The following is a 16,398-nucleotide window of genomic DNA, read 5'->3' as shown; positions in this document are numbered from 1 at the left end:
CTCTGCACGTGTTTCTGTATCACTCTCTGTCTCTCTGTCTCTGTATCTCTTTCTCAGACGTTGTATGTCTCTGTATCGCTCCGTCTCTGTGTGTCTCTGTATGTCGATGTCTGCGTGTACCTCTCACTCTCCCTCTTGATCTCATCTCTCCCTCTCTCTATTCGCACATATCTTTTTGCCTGTGTATAATTCTGTTCCTGTGTGTCTATGTGTATCTTTCTCTGATTCTCTCTGTGTATCTCTCTCTGCCCATGTCCCTGTATCTCTCTCTATCACTGTCTGTATCTCTATAGATGTGTCTCTCGCTCTGTGATGTCATCCGCAGACAATGAGTCAATTTCCACATCTCTGTGGATGACACAAACGCTATGTGGCCGCCTCCATCCTCGATTCCATGGCAGTTGATGTCCTGGTTAATTGTATGTCAGACGTCAGGTCCTGTATGAGAGCTAACTTGCTCCATCTGAATGCGGCAAGTCAGAGGCTCTCCGTCTTGTCTCCCGGCAGCGTCAACTCACCGCAGGCACTGATCGTGTCACTTTACACCTGACAGAGATACCAGGAAATCTCGGTGTCCTGTTCATTCTGAATCCACCAGAGTAGGATTTTAGATGGGAGAGGCAACTGCTGTGTCAGCAGACATTCCACAGTTTTCGCATTAAATCAACTGTACGAATAGATCACGATGACAGGTCATTCCCCCTTCTCTATCTCTGTAGCTAAATTAGTGTCGATTGTGATCCTGTCTCGAGGTTGGTGCCATCTCGCCAATTGTATCTCTCGCTATCTGGCGGCCGTGTCAGTGATTGATTATCAGGCGCATTATTCCTGATTACTTCCCAGATTAGTTTGTGTCCATTATTTCTGCGAATCGACTCCGATTGGTCCTGGTTTCTGAACCATCCACTCTTTCTATCTGGTTTACCGTGACTTCCACCTTTGATCAGTTCGTGGCCATTCATTGCCACAATCTGAAATCAGAATATTGCACCGAAAAAACAGCTTGTACAGAAAAAGCAGTATTGAGGCCCCAGCACTGCCTCACCCATCAGAATGCGGAAACCCTGATCCACGCATTCATCACACCTAGACTCGACTATGCCAACTCCCTGATTTGCGACCTGCCCAACTCCTTCTTCCACAAGCTACAGCTTATCCAGAACTCTGCAGCTCCTGTCCTATCCAGTTACAAGCTCCGTGTCCCCATTACCCCCACCCTGGCCTCGCTACAAAGGCTCTGCATCCACCAGATCATCGTGTTGGAAATTATCGTCCTCACCTGCAAGGCCCTCCATGACCTTTCCCACCATACCACTGGTCCAGCTTGCAACTTGGGACATTTGGGACATCCTCCGGATGTGAAAGGCGCTATACAAATGTAATTTTGCATTGTATATATTATTCTAAGCCCAGGAGCTCACGTGTCCATGTGACGGATCACCTTAATGGTGCCATAATACACCAAAATAGATCACGTGCATCAAGAATGGTGTTTTGGAGACTCAGAGTCTGTGCGGGCAAGTGACTTTCTTGCCACCCCTGTCCTGTGTACTCCATTACTCCCTCTCGGTCTCCTCTCCCACTGCCCTCCACGACCCCCATAATTGCTTGTCTGTCCCACAGCCTCTCTCTGCTCCAGCCTCGCCCATTGTCGGGCCCACCGTGGGAGACGCTGCTGGCTGTCCAATTGTGGCAATTCTGACTGCCATATCCCTCATTCTCGCTGCAACTTCCATTGGTCCCTGAACACCGGTGCCAATCTCTCCACTCTTACTCACATGCCCACCCTCCTTGTCAGTCCTCTCAGAACACCACCATGTCCTTCATGTATTCGCCATCAAATGTGCCTTCTGCCATGTCCTACACCCACTCCAATAAAACACTTATTATCCAATACCTCATTGTCGAAGAAAACATCTATATTCTCTCCCTACTTGAAACCTGGATTACTCCAGACGTCACTTGCCTCCTGATAGAGGCCACAGCACCTGACCATACCTTCCATCATGCCCCAAAACCTAACCATCGACGTGGCTCTCATTTTCCGGTACGCTCTCGGATATCCCCTTAATCCTCTGGAATCTTGGCCTCTTTTGAATAACTTACACTTTATCAAGTCTCCAACCTTCCCCTCAAACGTCTCCTTGTCTATCGCCCATGGTCGTGGCAAGTACCATAGTGACAATTGCAGTAGTAGCAAGTTCAGCAGTGGCAAGTGTGGTAGTGGCAAGTGTATCAATGGCAAGTGCAGTTGGGGCAAGTTTAGTCGTAGCAAGTGCAGTAGTAGCAATTGTGGTAGTGGCAAGTGTGGTTGGGGCAAGGGTCATAGTGACAACTATGGGATTGGCAAGTGCTGAAGTAGAAAGTGTGGTAGTAGCAAGGGTTGCAGTGTCAATTATGGTAGTGGCAAGTGCTGTAGTGGCAGGTGTGATATTGACAAGTGAGGTAGTGGCAAGTGCGGTAATGGCTAGTGTGGTAGCTGGAACTGCGGAACTGGCAAGTGAGGTAGTGGCAAGTGCGGTAATGGCTAGTATGGTAGCTGCAAGTACGGGACTGGCAAGTGATGTAGTGGCAAGTGAGTCAGTGGCAATTGGGATAGAGGCAAGTGTACAGTGATTAGTGTGGTAGTGGCATGTACGGTAGCAGGAAAGGTGCAGTGAGGTTATGAGTTGTGCAACATTAATACGATTAGTGCAGATAAATTTAAGTGGATTTAAAGGCAAATTCAACGGGACTTGGGTAGATGTTTGTATTAGGTGCATATATGATTTATCCAGATCAGAATTATGGTGCTTCACACTACAAACAATGAAAACCTTCATATATTATATTATAGACTAATAGCGTATGAAATGTCCTTCTGAAGGGCAATATATAAATGCCAATTATTGTAGTTGTTATTGTTATTAGTCTTTTTGGAGCTTGATAAAGTATTAGCACAGATGCTTTATACAGCAGTCATGAATTCCACTAGAGAGTATAATTCATCCTGAAGGCCTCCCAATGTCCAGAAAACACAGTTTGAGCTCCAGGAATTTAGCAGCTTAAATTTTGATCTTAATACCAACAAATCCCCTGGGTCAACTGAACTGTACCCCAAAGTACCTCGGGAGATATGGCTGGATATTTGTGCAGCACTGTTAACATTATTAGGGAGTCAAAAAACAAAACACAAGTTGCTGGGAACGTGCAGCAGGTCAGGCAGCATGTACGGAGAAAGGAGGATGAGTCAACATTTCGGGTTCACGATCCTTCATCAGAAAATTTCAGCTGATGAACCCGAAACGTTGACTAAATTTCCTTTCTCCAGAGATGTTGCCTGGTCTCCCTAAGCGCTCTGAGACGCCGTCGGGCGTGGAGGGCACATATATAAATCCAAGTTGTTGTTGCTGTTGAGTTTTCCCATTGATTTTGTTCCAGATTTCCAGCGTCTGGAGTATTTTGCATTTTGACGAGTAGGGAGTCAATCTGGTTTCCAAAATTTCCATCAGACAATTCGCGGCAAATATTCTACTTCCACAGATTCAGATCGAACTTTGGAAATACTATTTCATTGAGCAAATAGTAAACCTGTGGATCAGGCTCTCCTGGGGATGTTTGAAGAAGGAATTTTTGATTCCTTTAAACACAGATTAGACACTTTCCTTTTCAGTAAACAAAATTATGGGATATAGTACATAGGTAGTTCCGGACATATGTGTATGCAACTGGTAGAAAAGTTGAAGGCAAACTAAATGGACCTTAGTCTTTTTTTCCTCTATCATTTTTTATGTTGTTACATATTCATATATAAGAAAAGTGACATGGCTAAACATGGCAACTATAGACCTGTTAGTCCGACCTCAAAAATTGGAAAATGTGTGGAGTGAATGATCAGAAAGGAAGTGGAAGATTAACTGTAAAAAAAATATTCTGATAAATGACATGGTTTCCGAAAGGATGGGACTGGTCTGATAAATCTTGCAGATTCTGAGATGGTGAAAGCTTCATCTGACAGTGGGAAGCCATACGATGGAATATGTTTTGACTTCTAAAAAGCATTTGACAAACTATCTGATGGAATAATCCTTTACAAAATGTGGTCATGGTAAGATATGGAAGTGGATTCAGAATTGTCTCAAAAATATGAAGCAGTGTGTATTTTTGATGGCAGTTAGGTAAAAATCCGAAAGGTATTAAGTTGAGTTTATACCAAGATATTTTTGTTGCTTGTACATAATAATAATATGCAATCACAGTGCAGGATAATTACGTTTGCTGATGACACCAAATTGCGGGACTGTGGAGGCAACAAAAGTCTTACAAGGAAAGCTTCATAGGGTCTTTACGTGGAACAGAGGAAGAGAGGAAGAGGAGAAGACCATTCAGCCCCTCGAGCCTGTTCCACCATTCTGTTTGATCTTGGTTGATCTGTACTTCAACTCCAATGGGCAACGAAATATAATACAGATAAATGTGAATTACTACATAGGCGATGCAAGAATAAGAAACTCAATCCATGTGATAGAACTTATCAGATAGAATGGCTGTTTCCGTGCTCTACCTTCTGTGTAAATCTAATTGGATTAACTATTGAGTTTTTACTTGTTCAAGTGGGAATATCCATTTGTGGTGAATGTCGTAATGTGTTTGCTCCATTGACTGTGAGTAATGTGAAGCTCAGCAGTTTTTTTGTGCTCATTCGAGTTTCTCCACTGTATCAATGCACCAGTGCCTGTCCATATCAGGTCAGTTATGAAGAAATATCACAGATTCTCAGAAAATATGGATCAGACAGGAAACATTTTCCAGATGATGTACATTCTCTACGCTATTCTTGCAATCAATGGTGGGCTCGTTAAGTCATCAGATAGGTTGTTGATCTTTCAAACATATTTTAATGCTCACTTATATTAATGCAAATACGACAATTTAACAAGTCTGATTTATTAAATTCAGTTTGATTTAACTTGACTTAGAAGGTGCGTTTCATATTCAATAAAATGTTACCGAGCACAAACTGGATTTCATTTTAATGTCTATACTGAAGGACAGCACTGCTGACATTGCAGCGCTCACACTCACTGTATTGGAGTATCAGCCTGGACCGTGTGTTTAAAGTCTTGCGTGGGCTTCAACCCACAACCTCATAACTGAGAGGCAAGAATGGCACCAACTGAGCCACGTTGATATGATTAGTATAATAAATGTGCTAATCGATGTTGCATGGTTTACCCCCAATGATTCTGCCTCATCTGTTTCATTGCAATGGTGTAAACCCAGTAATGTATTTACAATTGTTTGAATACGCAATAGGTTTGAGGAAAGGCTAGTTATTTAAAATTAGCTCTGCAGGCCTTTAAATTCTAACTTTCAAGGTGAGCAGCTGATGCTCAAGCTCCGTACTGCCGAATGGTGGCACCAAGATTCAATGTATATGTGTTTGAGATGTGGGCAGGAAGATAGTAATAATAATCCTTGCATTTAATACAGCGCTTTTCACATCTTCTTGATGTCCTGTAAAATCATTTGACTGTATATTTACGGGAGAAACCAGCAGACAATTGCGTACAGCAGTATTGCACAAACAGTCGTGGATTAAAAATGACCAATTTATTAATGTTTTGTTTTTTGGAGGGAATATTATTAGGCATGTGGAGTAAGGAAACTTGCCCAAGGTTTTGACCTGCCTGGAATTGAACCCAGGCGTCTCCCTCACAAGGCGAGTGCTCTAACCACTGAGCTGCAGGACTCCGCTGTAGATGTTGGCAAAGGTCTCATTTAATTCCTGTTGAGTTGTACTGCCAATCAGGAACCTCGCAGGGAGATCTGGTGATTGCTATCCACCTAGTGAGCGCTCAAACCTGGACTTGTTGGATGTCAAATGACCAATTTGCTAATTCTGCTTGGGGGGAAGGTAAAGTGGGCTTTCCTTGCACTGGCTCCAAGAGGATGTGATTGGCAACAGATTGTCAGAATCAAGTCAGCACCGTGTGGCAGTGTTCAAAACCTCTCATTCAATTCCTGATCCACACGGGTCTGCAGTAATACAGACCTCAATCATCAGCAGTGTATTAAGCAAAGCTGCAACAAATACAGTCCTTGCTGGAGGAGCAATGGACATCATAACAGGCAATGTTCGCAATGGACAAGCTATATCCTGTTTAAATTGATTCATCTTCAGTAATATACAATACTCTGGTGTCCGCAAGCCTTTGTTTAGCAACTTGTTACTAATACTGAAGTGTTTTCCCTGAAGGAAGAGAGTGTTATTTCAACAGTCCGTGTACATGCAGAATTCTCAACACAGTTTAGATAATTTTCAGGAACTGTATGTGCCGGAAATGATGTGGAGTCTGATCAATAATTATCATTCTTCAGGTAAATTACTGGCGGTTGTGATCCTGTCTCGTGGAAAGTAATAATAATATAATAATAATAATCCTTGCATTTGATATAGCGCTTTTCACGTCGGGAGGACGGCCGTTTCTGATTGCCACAGCTTCTGACAGCTCTGTCTGATTAACAGTCGCTTTCACATTTGACCGCTGTGTGATTATTTCCTGTGAGAAACTGAAAAGACAATACAGCACCCAGAGAACGGCAGCCTTGGTTATAGGTATTTTGTGTGTACTGTGCGGTCTGAGCGACATCCCCTGGTAATGTAGATGTGAAACTTTTTTCATAATAGACAATGTTCTGCCGTTCTGTAAACTAAAAGCAACCTTCAACACTTCATCTGATTGGGCAGCATTTAATTGGATATATATCATTCTAATCCCATTCATTCCATATTTGCTGATTTTGCTGTTCAATGTTCTAACCATCACAGACATTATTGTGGCAACAGTATCTGCAGATGTCTTCTCAGACCAAATCAAAATGTGAATAACAATGATGCGGAGACAGAGTACAAGAAAAAAAATATTATTTTGGTTTTCACTATATCTGGCAGTTTCATCTGACCTTGATGACCTATGTTGTATATGTGATATATGGGCAAGTAACAGGCTATACCTACACAGGTTACAATGACCCAGTCTATATCCTGTATCGATATGCAACCATGCTTCAGCTTTTAAGCAGTGCCACAAACATTTGTATTTATGCTGTGACACAGACAAAATTCAGGCAAGAGGTGAAGAAAATGGTGGCATATATTTTCAATCCAATGCTGAAACTAATTAAATAATGAAATTGATACCTGTGGCTCAGATGTCATCACTGCCTCATGTGACGCTCACTGAGCCATACACATCCATTGATAATAATAATCCTTTCATTTATAATTTATATCACACCTTTGAGATGTCTAAAATTTGTTTCATTGAACGTATTGTTTAGTGTAGTGACTGCTTCTTCTTTGTGCAAAATACAGCAGTCAATTCTCACAACAACATCCCACAAACTAGACCAACTCGAGAATATTCTGTTAAGTTCAACATAATCAATGGACTTTTTCCGTAAGATGTTCATTAAACGCTACATGTACCTGCATTCATCAGTGATTGATTCATAAAATGAGGTTGAATTGTGTTATTGTGGAGACCTTTAGCGCAGTGGTTGGAGCACTCGCCCCGCAAGCGAGAGGACCTGGGTTTGATTCCCAGGCAGTACAAAACATTTGGCAAGTCTCCTTAATCAATACACATCTGTTTACCGAGCAGTAATTAGGAACACTTTTGTTAGTTGATCAGCGGATCACTTTACTGGGGGTAATAAACCCTACAATTTTTTTTTTATTTTAAAAATAAATGAAATCTGGTCACTCAATCCACGATTGTTTCTGGGACACTGTTGTGTACAATTGGCTGCTGCAGCACCCACATAAAAAAAATATCGTCAATTGAACCACTCTTCCCCAGCTCTGGAACTTTATCCTGGAATCGCTCGGCCTCTTCCCCACCTTTAAACTCACCCCAAGAACTTTCTGTTTGAATGAACATTCTGTCAGTTTCAGTGTCCCCCATTTTGTAATCTCACCCTCCGCTCTCCCCCCCATCGCCCATCCACCAAATCAGCAAGGGATCACAGAGATTTGTGTGATGACCATATCAATGTAAAATTATTGTTATTGCTTTTTTCCCCCATATTGGTACCGCAAACTTTATTCATGCACAGAAACTATAAATAGTGTAAAAACTCCTGTATTTAACGAAGTTCCACTAAATCCCCCCCCCCCGCCCCACTTTTTACACGTCTGACAATGTAGCACACCTCTTGCACTCCTATTGCTATATCAGCTTACAGGGTATGAGTTCAGATTCCGCTTTGGGTTCAACGTACAGCCTTCTGACACGGTGGAGAGGAGTACCACTGAGCCAGGCTGTCACATCCTGCACCTGGCCCTGCAGCGTACAGATTGTGCTGACAATCCTAGATTAATCTCTACTTTTGTGCAATAATACAATTCACTTCACCCTTTACAGTTGCTCTTACAATCAGCAACTTGTTCAGCCTGTTACGGTATAAACAGTTATCTTCCCCAATCACTGGGCTTCCCATCAATCATCAGACCAACACCAGTGTAACATTGCCACCTCCCACTTCAACTTTCCCTGTGTTACATTTTAGTAACCTGCCAATTCATGTTCCTGCTCTTTGAACCTCACTGTGCAACAGTCAGTAAAACCTTATCAAGGCCAATACACAATGTTGTCTTTTGTGGATATGTTCCTGTAATCTAACTGCGGGTGGGACTTCAGACTTTGGCTCAGGAAGGGTGGATGAGCCTGAATGATATGAATCATTCCCTCCTGAAAAGGACGCAATAGCATAGGACCCATCTTATTTCAAATTATTTGTACTTTTAGGGAAAGAGAAAATTGTGGCATTCAGTTAGTAATATTAATATGTAATTATAATGGAGTCAAATTTCCACTCAATGAAAAAGCAAGTGAGCAGCATTCAGAAAGATACCAGTCTCACGGAAGAGGAATTGATTGGTCACAATCTCTGTTAATTAGTGACTTTTTATTCTCTTCAGATTTTCCTTAAAGGCTACATGATGCTGCATTCATTGGCTGTTGATTCATAACATGAAGTTGAATTGCATTGTTGTGGATTCTTTTAGTGTAGTGTTTAGAGCACTCGTCTCAAAAGCGAGAGGGCCTGGGTTTGATTCCCAGGCAGGGCGAAACATTGGGCAAGTTTCCTGACTCAACATACTTCTGTTTGCCGACCAGTAAATCGAAACAATTTAGTTAGTCGATCGGTGGATCACTTTTCCGGGGATAAAATTCCCTGCAATTTTTTTTATTATTTTAGAAATAAACAAAACTAGTCACTCAATTCACAATTCTTTTTGGAATACTGCTTTGTGCAATTGGCTGCTGCATGTCACCCACAAAATACATAGTCAATATATTTCATAACTTCTGAAGCGCTTTGAAACATCTAGAAGATGTCATTAGACTCTATATCAAATGCAAGCTTTATTATCACGAATTCTACAAGTTTTAGACGTCTTGAAGACATGATCAAATGCTATATCAAATGTAAGGATTGTGCTTATTATATCTATGGGTTTCCGTTCTTTTGCTGAGCCCTTCACCTCTGGTTTAATAGGTCTCCTGAGCTATACTAAGCTGAGCTGAGGGGATTTTATCTGAGGGGAGTTTAGCTGAGGGGAGTTTAGCTGAGGGGAGTTTAGCTGAGGGGATCTGTGCTGAGTGGATCTGTGCTGAGGGGAGCTGAGCTGATGGGATCTGAGCTGAAGGGAGCCGAGCTGAGGGGAGCTGTGCTGAGCGTAGCTGAGCTGTGACATTTATAGTGTTCCTTTCAAATCGGGAGGACATCCCAAGACACTGTACATTGAGGACCCGAGCACGGGGGTGGTGTGGTGTAGGGGTGAGGGAAGGCAGAGAGATGGAAGGGGAAGGAGAGAGGTGGAAGGAGGCAAGGGAGGAAGCAAGGCGAAGGGACTATGGGATTGAGTGTGGCGGCAGAGAGACTAAAAGCCCGGACACTGATGGGAGGGCAGGTTTTGCGGAAGACATGGAGCAGGCCGGAGCCCGCTGAACAGAGAGAGTGGCAGGTTGGTAGGGATTCAACAAGTCAGAAAGATAGGAGGGGGTTAGGCCATGGATGGCCTTGAAAGTGAGCACTAGAATCTTGAACTGGATCCTCTGAGGGATGGGGAGCCAGTGGTGTCGGGCGAGTGTGGGTGTGATGTGGTCACTGAGACTGATGCGGGAGAGGACACAAGCTGCAGAGTTTGGGATGTCAGAATCAACCATCAGCAGATTAGCCATGATCTTCGGGCAACGGCGGTGCTGCCATTCTAAAGATAATGGCGGATCTGCACCACAACTCCACATACATAGCATCTCTCTCTCACTCTCTCTCTCACACAAACGCAGCATCTCTTTCCCTCTCTCTCACACACATAAACACACACAGCATCTCTCCCTCTCACATACCCACAGTCCCTCTTTCTCTCTCTCTCACACTCACAGTCCTTCTCTCTCACACACATAGCCTCAATCTCTCACATACAAACGTGAGCCAAGACACACACACAGACACACAGCCTCTCTATCTCTCTCTTTTTCTCCCATTCTCTCAGTGTGTATTTGAGGGAGAACTTTCCAGATTGTCACTACGCTTTCAGTAAAATACTGAATCCTGTTTTCACTCCTAAATGGCCTGGGTCTAATTTTAAAATGATTTACACCCTTTCAGCGGGTTCCTACTTACTGTTCGGTAAACAGAGGTTTTTTGTGTCTGAAGTATGGAAACGTGCCTCAGGTTTTGGTCTGACCTGCCTGGAATTTGAATCAAAGATCCTCTCACTTGTGAGATGTGTGCACCAACCATTAAGCCTCAGGACTTCGATTATATCTATTTGCCAGTCCAGCAGCACAATGTTAAATAAATTTCCATTCTAGGTAAAATATATAGTGATACAAAGCATATCCCCGCCCTGCATGAGGGGTGCCATATGAATGCAAGTTGTTGTGATTCTCATCGCGTCTTCGAGACGTCTCAAAGCGCTTTACATGACAATACTGTAAAGTGTAGGCACTGTGTAGTTTGTGTGTAAAACACAGCAGTCAATTGCACACATCAATGTCCCACACACATTATACAATATAGCGTTACTGTGAATACAAATATATGTTGAATTGCTGGCAAAGCTGAGGAATAGTATATATTCCCATAAAGACCCAATTGTGGTTTTGACAGCAGCAAATTGTTCAGTTTTTTTAATAATTATAATAATGATAATTGGATTTGGCATAGCATCTCATCACATCAGCGAAACATGTTAAAGTTCATAAAAGATTCTCAAAGGTTAAACAAGATGCCAAGGAACCAGACTGGTTGAGTGCGGTGGAGTGTGCATCCTTGGATGGCACTCCCAGCGCCTGAGGAGTGGAGATGCTGAAGCGAACCAATGAGTGGAGCCTCAGTCTTGTTAGCATTCAACTGTAGATAGTTAGCTCTCATTCAGAACTTGATGTCTGGCAGACATTCTGTCAATAAAGCAGTGTTCCTGGAGTCGAGCCTGGAGACAAACTGATACAGTAGGGTGTTACCTGCCTGCATGTGAATGATGTAACGAAGAGAGAGCATATAGTTATTGCAGAGGAGGGGACCAAGGACAGAGCCGTGAGGAATGACGCTCCAGGTGGTACGGGTGCTGGAGGAGAAGCCATCAAATGGAGACAAAGGGAAATGGTGTGAGAGGTAGGATCTGAACCATTCAAGGACAGAATCATGAAGGTTATGGTGAGCGGCTAGGTGGTGGCTGAGGATAGAGTGGTTAACGATATTGAAGGGAGCAGAGTCATCAAGGAGGATGAGGAGCAGGAGAGAGCCTGATTAAAGATGGATAAAATATCATTTGTCACTTTGACCAGGGCTGGTTCTGTTCTGTTGCCAGCATGGAAAATCAAATGTAGGTATTTGCATACAACAACAACAAAATGACATTTATAGAGCCCCTTTCACGTCGGGAGGATGTCCCAATGCGCTGAACAAGCAGGTGGAGGGTTCGATCATGTGGGAGGGGTGGAGTAGGGTTGAGGGAAGGCAGAGAGGTGGGAGGGAGAACGAAGGCACGATCGAAGAGATGGGTTTTTAGACCAGCCTTGAAGGAGGAAAGGGAGTAAGCGAGGCAAAGTGAACGTGGGATGGTGTTCCAGAGTATGGGGGCAGAGAGGCTGAAAGCCCGGCCACTGATGGTAGGGCAGGTCAGGCGGGAGACATGGAGCAGACCCGAGCTCGCTAAATGGAGGGACCTTGCAGGTTGACAGGGAGACAGCAGGTCAGAGAGGTAGGAGGGGGCAAGGCCAAAGATGGCCTTAAAGCTGCGGACGAGGATCTTGAATTCGATCCTTTGGAGGACGGGGAGTCAGTGGCGTGGAAGTGATCGGGTCACGGAGCCTGGTGCGTGAGTGTACACGAGCGGCAGAGTTTTGGATGATTTAGGGATAGGGAGTGGCCAGAGTAGAAAGAGCAAAACTGAGAAGCAACGATTCATTCCAGGACCTTGGAAAGGAAAGGCATGTTGGAAATAGTGGTAGTTTTAAGGAATGGGTTCAGGGAAGGTTTCTTGAGGATAGGGGGCGGATGGTTTAAAGGAGGTGAGAAACGATGATGAGATATGTGAATAAAAGGGCAAGGTGGTGCAGCTGGGAGGTAAGGAAAGCGGTAGAGATGGGGTTGAGGGAGTAGATGATCGGTTTCAAGGGGTTATAGTGTTGATGAGAGAGCAGGGGGAGACAAATTCGAAGGTGTGAAAGGAGGTATAGGTAGGAGGAGATTATGGAGGAGAGATGGGTGAGGGTGAGAATGTGGGTGGATTAGTCGGTTTGTAAAGGGGAAGAACAGTTTTGGATTTTCCTTGGCCTCCAAGATTCTTGTTCGGTATAAGGAAGATTAGACGAAGGCAGAGCTGTACGTTTTGACTTCATCCAGCCAGATCTGCCATTGGACCATTAATTTAGATTTGAGCCAGTTGTGTTCGGCAGCATGCATCTGTACCTTGTAACATAGTGACATGTGTTCATTGGAGACAGTTTGGGAGGTGTGAGTGCCAACGGCATCAGGAGTGGCTGAAAGGCAGCTGTGAATACGAGTGACTGAAGATAAGTTATTGTGGCAGAAAGTCCACAAGCGGAGAAGTTCAGAATACTCCAGGGAACGGAAAGGGATTGCGGGGAGATTTTTTCCAGGGGTGGTAGGAGATGGAGCTGGGATGGGTGGGGTTCGTAAAATAGATTCAGTAGTTAAGGGAGATGAAGTAATGGTCGAGGTGACTATTTTGGTGAATGTGACGTTCTAGAGTAATCATAATAATAATAAAAATAATAATAATAAAAATAATAACAAATGTAATCGTTGCATTTGATACAGTGCTTTCATATCTTTTATACATCGCAAATTGCTTCGCAGAATATTCTATGAAGTCAATTGACTAAATATTTGTGGGCGAAATGTGGCAACAACTGCACACAACAGTGTCCCACAGACAGTCGTGGATTGGAGTGACCAATATTTTTATAAATTTTTTTCTTGAGAGATTATTCATTTGTGTGGAGTAAGGAAACATACCCAAAGTTGCACCCTGCCCGGAATCGAACCCTGGTCTCTCCCTTGCGAGGCGAGTGCTCCAACCACTGTGGTACAGGACTCTATAGATCAAGAAGCGCTGAGGCCGACAATGGAACCCAGGAACTACATTGCTCCACTTTAAGACTTTGGTTATGCTCCAATGTGCTCACAGTTCCTTTCATTTCTTTATCATTTCTGGTCTGGATTGGGAGAGGGGATGGACCTGATTACAGCAGATAGTAAATGTATGGTTGATCGTAAAGACTTAAGATGGGCTTTAAAGATAGCGATGTGTAAGGCAGAGGAAGTCCATGATTTTTAAACATTGAGAGCAGAAAGCCTGCAAACTTGCCCACCGATATGGGATGGCTTAAGCCAGGGATGGGTAGAAGAAAGATGTTTGCTGATCAGAGGGATGGGAGGATTTCAAGACATTGCAGAGACAGAGTGAGACGATGTTATGTCCATGTATGCTCAGCCTTTGCTAATAGGTATAACCTCTCAGTTCTGGGATCATCCTTGTGAATCTCCTTTGCACACTCTCCAGTGTCTCTACACCCCTTCTCTAATGTGGGGACCAGAACTGCACACAGTATGCTAAGCTCTGAAGGGTAAGCTGCCTTAGGAGGATTGTCCTAGGATTGTCTAAGGATTGTCCAAGGAAATAGCTTGCCAGACAGCATTTTCACTGATAAGGTGTGTGGTTTCAGTCAGTTAGATTCCAACAGTACCCCAAATCACATTATGTGGTCACCAAGATTTCAGTCTACGAAACCTGAGCCTAATACTCAGCAATGTTATGTAAGCATCCCTCCAGCCACTGTATCCAATAAATATCTTTATTAGAATTTCCGATCCAAAGATCTCGTTTGGTTTGGTGAGTCCTAAGCCGAACACTGGACGTCCGTATGTATCAGACATGCAGCTCACAAAAAAATCAATCAATCGGGCTCTGTGGGCAGCACTGTCCTCATCGTCAGAAGATTGTGGATTCCACTTATGGACTTTTGAGTCATATTCACTTAACCTGTCATTCCGATGCTCTGCTCGGGGGTGCTGCATTGCATCAGGTGTCATCCGTCGGAAGAGACGTTAAACTAAAGTGTAATTTACCTGCACAAGTGCAAGTTAAAGATTCTATAACACTCTTCAAAAATAGAAGGTGTTCTGGCCGTCAACTCACTAAACAAAATCGGACAATCAATTCATGGCTGTTTTGTGGGACATTGCTTTGTTCAAATAACTGTTGCTTTCATCTACATCATTCCTGTACTCCACAGTAAGTCAAGTGAAGTAAAGCAACTATTGTGTTATTTACTGCCACCTCTCCTGGTGTCTGGAAGAGAAGTTCCCTTCATACCTTTGGGTTTGATCTGATCTGGGTGTGGTTCTGTTACCACTGAGATATTATTGCACACTTAAACTCTTCGCATATCTCAATATTAGAACCACCCTTCTATGACTAACCTTTTGTTCTTTGTATGCTTCTAAAATACTTCAGGTTTCCCTTTTATCATAACCACTAATCCTTTTTCATAAAATCTCTTTGCACCTCTTATTTCCTTGTTCGGTCTCCTGTGTACTTTGTATTTTCTGTTTGATTATCTTCTGTATTTTAGACATTATATTTATCGTAAAACTCCCTTTGATGTTTTATTTTAATCCCAATTTCCCAGGGAGTTTTTGGATGCCCTACCTTTCTCCTTGGAAATGTATTTGTTCTGACCCCGAACTATCTTCTGCTTGATGGCTTCCCATTGCCCGTTTGCTGCTTTCCTGCCAATCCCTCTTTTCAGTCCACCTTGGCTCAGTCCCTTTTCAGCTGACTGAAATTAACCTCTTCCAATTCAGTAACATCACCATTGATAGTTCCTTGTCCCTTTCCATCAGTACTATAAATCTAGTGATTTTTTCATCACTATTATCCAGATGCTCTCCCATTGAATCCTGCTCCACTTGCCCCACCTCATTCTGCAGAATGAGATCCAGAACTGCTTCCTTCCTCGTTGGGCTGGAAACATACTGATCAAGAACGTTTTCCAGCAAACACTTCAGGAATCTTTCCCCATCTGTGCCCTCTACACAATTATATTGCCAATCTATGGGAGGATAATTGAAATTCCCATTATCACGACTGTATTCGTTTTATATCTTCTCTCATCTCTTCACTTGCACAAGCACATTCACTGAGAAGCTCATTCCTTTACCAGGCCATTTTGTGCCACAGACACTCCCAGACACTGACCCGATAACAGGGGGAGAGTCATGAATGAGACCAGTATTGAAGGGTGCGGTTGACCAATGTCTGTGGTGGATAATGGAGTCCTGTAGCTCAGTGGTTAGACCACTCGATTTGCAATCGAGAGACCTGAGTTCAATTCCAGGCAGTGCCAAACCTTGGGCAAGTTTCCTTACTCCACATGCCTAATAATAATCCCTCCAAAACCCAAAACAATAATAAATTGGTCATTTTCAATCCACGACTGCTTGTGGGACATTGGTGTGCGCAATTGTTTGCCGCATTCGCCCACAAATATACAGTCAATTCACTTTACAGTGTGTTTTGTGAAGCGCTTTGGGACGTCTTCCCGACGTGAAAAGCGCTATATCTAATGCAAGGATTATTATTATTATTATTATAATCACCTGTTATCAGGCAGAGAGTGAGGTGAGCGTGAGCGGTGAGAGAGTGAGTGTCTGGATGATATTGTGAGGGTGTTTGAGAAAGTTAACCAAGAACAATACTTTCTGAAATTGGGAGCTTAATTATAAAGATTGAAACTTGACTATGTTGGCAAAATAGCTCTGTGTCCTGTTTGCTATAGTTACCGCAGTGATTGAAGAGCAATATTGGCAGTG

The sequence above is a fragment of the Callorhinchus milii genome, unplaced genomic scaffold (genome assembly GCF_018977255.1).
Source record: "Callorhinchus milii isolate IMCB2004 unplaced genomic scaffold, IMCB_Cmil_1.0 Scaffold30, whole genome shotgun sequence".
NCBI lineage: Eukaryota > Metazoa > Chordata > Chondrichthyes > Chimaeriformes > Callorhinchidae > Callorhinchus > Callorhinchus milii.
The sequence above is the reverse complement of the archived record's forward strand: the minus strand, read 5'-3'. Positions refer to the sequence as shown.